The sequence below is a fragment of the Crocodylus porosus genome, unplaced genomic scaffold (genome assembly GCF_001723895.1).
Source record: "Crocodylus porosus isolate Cpor-Errol unplaced genomic scaffold, CroPor_comp1, whole genome shotgun sequence".
Lineage (NCBI taxonomy): Eukaryota > Metazoa > Chordata > Crocodylia > Crocodylidae > Crocodylus > Crocodylus porosus.
Genome location: NW_017728904.1, coordinates 2,391,165 through 2,399,815, shown reverse-complemented (window position 1 = coordinate 2,399,815; position 8,651 = coordinate 2,391,165). Strand labels below are relative to the sequence as shown.

The 8,651-nt window shown below is 38.6% G+C and overlaps 1 long non-coding RNA gene across 1 annotated transcript; it reads left to right on the top strand.

Moving 5' to 3' along the window:
• The first annotated feature begins 6 nt into the window (after positions 1–6).
• On the top strand, positions 7–2,806 carry LOC109324722. The gene is made up of 3 exons (XR_002104990.1): positions 7–783; positions 1,344–1,456; positions 2,686–2,806. It is a non-coding gene; the product is annotated as an uncharacterized LOC109324722 (long non-coding RNA).
• The last annotated feature ends 5,845 nt before the right edge of the window (positions 2,807–8,651 follow it).

Below are 8,651 nucleotides of genomic sequence, written 5' to 3'. Positions count from 1 at the left end.
AAAAAAAAAAAAAGCGCTGCGGGTTGATACACACACAAGGCACCAACAGACACACACACACACACACACATACACACACACAAAAAGGGGACCTGGCTGGCGGAGGGATACGGTGACGTCATTTCCTTCTCGGCTCCCAAGTTGCTTTGGGATTGGCTGGCAAAGGGGTGACATCACTGGGAGCAGGGCGCACCCTAGCTTGGCTTGGTGAAGTTTGTGTGAGGCACAAATTATTTGGGGATTTTTTTTCCCATTGTTTTTTTGGGGGGTGGGAGCCCCCTAGGGCTTTTTTTTGGGGTGGGCTCCATTCCTCCAGGTTCAGAAATTGGTGGCAAGGTGCAAGAGGGGAGGGGTAGGGTAGGATCATTGGCGCCCTTTGAGGGCCCCACTAGCTGTGCTGGGGGAGCTGCTCTGCCACACCCCGCTCTGTGGTAAAAGTCAAATATTTAATGTTTCCATTTGCCCTCACATGCATCATATTTTTTCCCGTAGGCAAGCCAAAAATCTCAGAGGTGTGGATCGAACCTACCTCCAGCAGCCGCTGTTGGTGTTGGAAGAGTCACCAGTTGGGCTCGAACTTGCCGCCTTCTTCAGTTGTTGGCCATGGAGTTGGCAGCACGGGTTGGTCTTGAAATTAACTTGCCACCTATAAGGATCATCTGCTTTGTCTTGGTTGGTGATGTGGTTAGGTCTCCAGCTAAACCTGCTGCTTAGCGATTTAGGCATAACGAACAACCTAGCTGCGTCTTGAATCCACTGCCTGGAATGGTCATTAGCTATGAGGTAGATGGTGACGTGGCTGTGTCTCGAATCCACCACCTGTGGCAGTCATTAACTACCAGGTAGCAACGTCACTGTGTCTCAAATCCACCACCCACAGTGGCTACTGATTTTCTAAATGGTTAGTAATAGGGAGAGGTTCCTGATGGCTGTTAGGTGCCTAGTGACACTATTAGGACCTGAACTCACCCTGAATGGGTAATGTTCTTAGATAATTAGCCTGGTGGTTGACATTTAAACCTGCCACCTGCAGCTGGTAGTTTTGAGCTTTATAATTAATTTTATTTACTGACCTAATTTCAGCATTCAGACCCATCACCTAAGATTTGAACTGAACAAGTTAAGAAAAGAAAAAAATTGTTAGTTAAGAAAAAAATTGTTAATGACAAGTACTTTGGGGGCTTTCTAATAGGTGTTGGGAATCAAATGTTCATATTTGTTGTCAGACATATTGTAATATTTTTCTATGGGTAACCAAAGACTTTCAGAAGTATGGTGGTTTTATGTCCCTGCTGAAAAACCTGTCATTTTATCACCATTGGCATTACTTTCTTCCCTTTCAGGCAGTGACAGCTATGAGCCCAAGAGCTAAATGGGCCATGGAAACTGAATTCCTCTACTGCCTCCATAGGGGTCCCCAACAGGCCCCCTGTGACTGAGGCATATTCATGTGATGGTGAGTGCCTGGCAAATCTGTAGGCTCTGCCCATCTAGGTATATCAGCCCCGTTTCAATAGGAAGCTTAAATATATGTCTAACATCAAGTATGTGGATAATCCTAGTGTAATTAATCAGTATCTTCTCAATGCTTAAAGTTTTTTAGGTTGGCACTAAATAATTTTCAGTCTCCCAGACTCTCAACCTAGTAGGGTTCATTGGAAGTTGACATTCTCCCACATACACATTTAAATGTTTTATATCCTCTGTAATAATTGATACTAATAATATTTATTTATAATTACAGTTAGCAAGGCTGATAAGTTTTATGATTTCTTACCACACAACAAAGACTTAATAAGTGTATAACTCAGCATTCATGGGATAATGTTTATTTGTAATAAGACAATACCTTTTACAGCAACAGTAATATATGCATATAGTTCATATTCACTAATAATTGTTGGCAATTATTACATGCATCTTCAGTGCCCTTTAAGAACATTAATTTATTAATTCACACAAAACTTCTGTGAAGTTGGTAAATAATCGTCTGATCAAAAGAATCAATTTTATATGGCAATCACATGTCACTAGCATTTATGTATTTAATTTTTATTGATGTCATTATTGTCCTGTTATTGATTAAGCAAGCACTTTGATTTGAATTGCCGGTCATTCTTTCTAGCTTGCATGATGCATCAGGTTTTCTGACGCATGTTGATGGGATATATTTGCATGTATGTACCTATATATCATTTATCACTGATGTAATGGACTGAATTCTCTGCTGGAGTAAAGCCAGTGAAGATAATAATAGTAATAAAAGTAACTATTATTTATCTATGGTGTTTTGCGGTAGTAAGGAGGAACTGCAGTCATGGGACAGAAATCCCTCATGCTAGGTATTGTAGAAAGGAATCTTTTCATAGAGTACCAGCAGCCCTCACTCTTTTCCCCCAAGAATGTTTGCCTAAGGAGAAATATTTATGAATCATAAGAGAACAGAATCCCTTGAAGCCAATTACTATTTTCATTACTGGTCTACCCTAATGACTAAAAAGGTCAAAAAAGCTTTTAAAAGGAGCTCAGGCATTATTAATACAATTCAACTCCAAATGATAACATTTTATAGCAAAAGCAAATCTATAACTACTGTGATCACCATTAATAACAAAATCAACAAATACCACACCACCATATTGGACTTGTTTATTATATTTACAATTTTTCTTATATTTAAAATAGGGATCATCAGGAGTCACCAGGCCCTGTTTGCGTTCATCCAGTGTATGTGATGAAGATGCTAAATCATGATGCGATTAATAAGCAGGGCAAAAAAGAAAGAGAGGATTCAGCAGGAATCTCAATATTGGTAAGCTATTTATAATTTCTGATGTATGGATATGGAATGAAAGGGGAATCCATGCCATTTTGTGCTATGGGAGCAAATACTGGCTGCCACTGTGCTTCATATTACACTACGCGGAGTTACAGTGATAGTAGAAATAGGAATCAAATCCTAACCCTGCTTTATATCACTCAGAATAAAGGAGACTTCTCTAATTGTTAACATTATAGAGCATATGACATAAAAATGAATACTTGTGATTCCATCCAGTGAACAGCAATAGTACACATGCGCTGTCCAATTTATTAGATATACGCAGTGGATTTTTTGATTAAGGATCTGCTACTAAAGAGGTCCAAGAGACTTATTATTATAACAAATAATTAACTATTTCCCTAAGGGCTAATTGTTATTAAGAGTGGGTCAAGGTTAGGACAGGGTCATGAACTAACCCTGACTAAGGCATAACAATTTTTTGTAATGTAACTACGTTGTAATGCCATTTACCATAATTAAGTAGGTTGAGGTACATATTGTAACCTAACTTCGACCTATTTTTATAGTATAAATTACGTTTTAGCAAAAGATTTAAGCAAAGCAGCAAAGATTAATTGATATATCAAACTAGCAGTTCCAAAGATAGTAAGTTGGAGCATTGTATGTTGCTTCTGCAGCTTGCCAGTTTTTTTGGACGCCTGCCACAGGGTTTTTGCCATGAGTCTAAAATTGGAACCACCTGCAACTTGGTTGGTGTCAAGGCAAGAAGTCAAAAGGTTTCAACATGTGGTTTCATAATCACTGAGAAATTCATTGTAAAGCTGTATCTGGCTCTGGAAATGAAACAAGATGTAGCACAGTATTTTCAGTCACAAGTTCATTAAGCAGCATACAGTAAGGAGCTGACTACAAGAATAAAGATATACGTTTAGAGAAATTGCCACTTGGCAGTAGGAAGTTTCTGTTTAGACAGCTAAAGTGGTAAAGCAGTTTAAATGTGATCTCACTAAAATGTTTTTCTACTGTAGTCCCTATTTAGCAAAGTACGTAAGCACATACCTAACTTTAAGCACACTGCTAGCTTGAAACACCCATTACTACAGTTATCATATCTGAGTTTAGAAATTAATTTTTCCTCCTTTTTGTTTATGTCCATTTTAGTTTAGTAAGTCTCATTATTCTTCTGTACTGTTAAAATACTTTGCCATCTCTTTCTCTGTATTTGAATTCAGACTTGGTATATACAATGATGTTACATATAGTAAATTAAAATCTAAAGATCAGAAAGTTTCAAACTACTGCATATTTTAGTTTTGCACTGGATTTGGGAGTTTGGAGTATTGCTATTCTTCCCTTCTGAATAACTGTTGAAATAAATATCTCTGTCTTTCTAAAATACGCCTCCCTAACCTTCTTGGGAAGCATCTGAGAGAAGACATGAATTAATCTGTGAAGCAGAAACCAACTGTGTTGCTTCCCTCCCCCCATTTAATATGTCAGTGTCTTTCTTGATATTTTGCATCAGTAGACTGCACTAATACTTAAACCATATGAGTTACTGTCATGTTTAACTTAATTTCCAAATAATTTTTTGTCACTTTTTTAAAATTTACAAGGTATGTACCATATTTGTTATGGTACAAATTTTGATTTAGAATTATTTAATTTATAGCTAAATTTGGGAGGTGATTCCCCTTCAAAAAATCTCCATGATAGTCTCAGTCTGCCAGAATAATTTTCTTTGGGTCACTTATTAATTAATCATTATTAATGTTTTATACCATAACTATCTAACAATAAGATAGAACCAGAATAAAGAAAACAATATACAGTATGTCATCCATTTTGATAACAGAGGTGCCATCTCTGGCTGCTGCAGGTTCTACAGTTCATTTCAAATTACAGTGAGGAAAAAGGTAGTCCCAACTTGTGTCCCTGTAAAATAAGAAAGGTGATTTTGTATCAGATATCCATTGAAGGTTGTGTATAGATATTTTTTTTAAATTGACTTTTTGAGCTGTGACTCATTTCATTTAAGGCATAATCCAGACCCCATCATTCAACCTCATCAGAATCTTAATGTCTAATGAGAGCACTACTATTTTTAGACATCAATAGGATATAATATCCAATAGTCTTCAGATATTATTTGATGCTCATTTCTGTGGAATAACCCCCTCCTGATCTTTTTTACTTACTTTCCCTATGATTGTATGTAAACCATTACCCATGATTTCCATAAGTTTTTTGTAGCCTGTTTCACAGGGACGCCATTTTGTAATTACCATGTGGCTCTGAATCTTTTTTAAGTTTCCAAATGAAGATCGCTGCCTGAATTGTTAGTATCTGAGAGAGCTATTCTTTCGTTAAATGTGTCGAGCAGATAATGAGCTCAAAACATCCTTTAGATGGTATACAGAATTTCCCTGGTAAGCTACCTTCTCCGGCAGAGTTATCCATCGTCAACTTCTTGATAGCTTTTACAACTTGCTCTAGTGAATGGTTAGAAACACGAGCACGCTGAAAATTTTATGTAGGTAATCTTTAATTCTGAAGCTGTCTGGACATTATGTTTTCTGATGAAGAGGGTTTATAATAGGTTTTCATCAGCAGTCGGCTTCAGAATAAATTATTTTCTGTTGCCACTCATTGTAACTAAATATTTTCTGACTTGCAAGTAAGCAGTTGATTGTTACCAGCCTTTTACATTGATTTACTTCCTTGTGCTGGAGCTGTTTCATTTCATTACCTGCTCAGTGTACTGGCCAAAACCATTATGCCAGCGTGTTGGGCAGTGGATGCTGTGCCAAGTATAGATCTGGTGCTTGCTCACCCTGAAGTAGAAGAGATATCAGGGGGGAGATTCTGAGTTCCTCCTAAACTGTTCCAGAACACCTGTCTATCCCTTACTCTGGTCCCTCAAAAATATGCAGCCAGGTTATGATACACTTATACCGAATAATGCTTTTTGTCACAAAAACTTCCAGTAGAGGAAGGAGAAGGGGACTGTGATACGTGAAAGCTTGCCCATGTCTATACCAACCATACAGTTGGTCCAATAAATGATATCGCCTACAGGAATTCTTGCTTGTTGCAATAGGATCGGTGGAATTTCTTCTTGACTGTTAGCGTGAGTTACAGTAGGGATGGCCAACCTGTGGCATGGGTGCGAAGTGGCACAGGCAGTCTCTGTGTGTGGCATGTGACAGATCAGGGAGGGGGCAGGCAGCAGATAAGGCAGGGAGCAAAAACAAGAATGGTAGATAGGGTAGAGAGTAGAAAGCAGAGCAACAGATTGGGTAGGGAACACAGGACAGGGAGCAGAAAGCAGAGCAAGAGATAGGGCAGAGGAATGGGATCGGAGTGGCTCTTGGTGTAATTTTTTTTAGGTAAATTTCTTATGTAAAAAGCCTGTCAGCTGTAAATTGTAGACAGGCAAAAAATGGTACAAATTAGGGTTTTTAATTGTTTGAGGGGTGGATTTTTAAGGGTTTGTTTGTGTGGATTGCTTGGTTTGTTGTAAGTTCAATGAGGCATTACAACATGAAGTCCTTCCAGTATTTTATCTGAGGCAGTTGGAACAAATCAGGAGTTATATAATAAAGATATTCCCTTTTAATAATGTTTTAGCCTCTGAACAGGGATGTCCTTAGAGTTCTCAGTGAACATTTTAGATCCTCCTTTGCTAAGAAAATATCTGGGAATTTAATCATGTCTGCTTAAATATGGCAATCAGGCTGAATGTGCACTGTTCAGATTTAAAGTATATCATTTTTTTTTAAGAAGTACACTTGAGTATGTGACCTTGGAAATATAGGAATGAAAGAACATTAGAAAACAGATCCTGGAGTAGGTGTTTTCTTCGATCCTTGACAGGGTCTTAATGAACTTCAAATACTCACTCACTCACTTCTCGACAATTTTCAGTTCACACACACACACACACATATTTCTTGACAATTTTCAGTTCAGGTTTTGACTAACTAACAGTACATGTACTCCTCCTTTGGAGAGGTTGCATAAGGAAAGACTGAATAAAATTAAGTGAAGGGCTTCTGGCATCAAACCCTGATAGCCCAGAGGAATTTAGGGTTTGGCACTGAACCAGGATAGTTGTCTGCAGGAAACTGCTGTCATTACCAAAGTGTCTGTCTGTTTAATCATCAGTTTTGTTTGTTCCATCAGCCCCAGCTGAGATTTCCCTTTGCAATTGTCTCTAAACATCAGTTTGTCACCATTTCAGTAGTGCCAACCCCAAGCATTCAAAACTCATGAGTCAGGTCCCTAGAAATCAGGAGATTTGGCTGAGAACCACACGGCTCTCAAAAAGAATGTCTCCCTTTTTTCTTTTTGGCTTTTGATTTTTTAAAGTTTGTCTTATCACACCTGAGGTCTAGAATTGTAACTGCAAATGAAATTCTCCCAAGCTGAGATTGCAGAAACTGAACTGGTGATTTAATAGAAACACCAAATATTGTGAGATTTGTGATAACATATTGAGAATTGGCAAAACTGTTATTTATTATTAAATGTGTAATATACATTGTAAGTCTGTCTGCTTTCAGGATAACGGAATTCCAGAATAGACATGGCTTTATGTCATCAGAAATGAGTTATAAGTTGAAATTCCTGAAAAAGTGTGCCTTGGAAATGTCAGGTGAAAGCTAAAAGAGGCCAATAACATTTGTTTTACAGACAGCCACTTTGCCAAGTTGGCATGAAATGCTGCATAGAGGCCCACTTCCATGCCTGCTGTTTTAAAACAAAATCAAACTAATGTTTCTCAGCCTGACAGCTGAATGCTCATAAGGTTGGGATCACATCTTGTTATGAATAAACTGGGAAAGATATTTGGAAACATATTTTGTAAATATATGTTGGGCATTTTTTAACCTTCAAGATGGTGTTTATAGCAATAATGCTGTTTTAAAAAGAACAAAACCCCAGAGTATTAGTAACACTGAATCTATGGGAAGGCAGTAAAAGGGGTGGGAGGAGCTTCTGTCTGTTCTATATAGAGGAGTGCAGGGAGTACCACTTAGTGGTTAATGATACCTGAGATTTCCAATCATAACAAGTTATCGATTGCTTATAACTTTGCAAAACTTTATCTGCTCAGATGAAATTTCCTACTCTGGGTGTCTCTATCAATCTTTTGTTTAATAACGTTTCAGTAAAAGTTTAGTCATTTCCAGAAATAGTTAAGGGAAGAAGAGGCTGCCTTGTTCATGTTAAAAAATTCTTAAAATGGTTTCCTTGAGAAGCTGTAGTGCCTCTGTGGTCTGGGTTGCAGGGAAGGAGGAGTAGGGAGGATGCCCTTGTTGCCAAAGGAGGAGAGGGGAAAAGGGAGCAGAGTTGCTCTGAGTTGCTTAAGTTCTTTCTGCTTTCCTTCCCCTTGCACTGCCTACAGCTCTGAGGCTGCCTCTGCCCCAGGAGGCCAACACTTGTGGCCAGCAGCCTAACAGAGGTGGGGATTCCCACATGTGGGACTAAAACTCCCAACACAGTAGGAATTTCCTTTCATCCTTAGGACACCAACAGTTCACCAGCAACATTTCTGATCAGTTCAGTACACTTTTCACACCATCCCAAAGCAGAGATCAGTTTTTACTAACCAGATCTGTTCTGAGCTAGTTCCATTAATTTGCTCAGGTCACTAACATACAAGGTCTTTCTGTCCTTAACTGGCGTGAGGAATCTCGTCGTGTCATCCTTTCTTCCTTTTGTCGTGGTGCTGCCAGACTGGCTTGTTTTGGGAGCCTTTTAGCTGTCATTCTCAGTCATGTGGCCAATGTAACTGTACCTTCTGGCTGGTCCAGGCTATTTAGCTCAGCATTTACCAACCTTTTCCATCCCACAGCACACT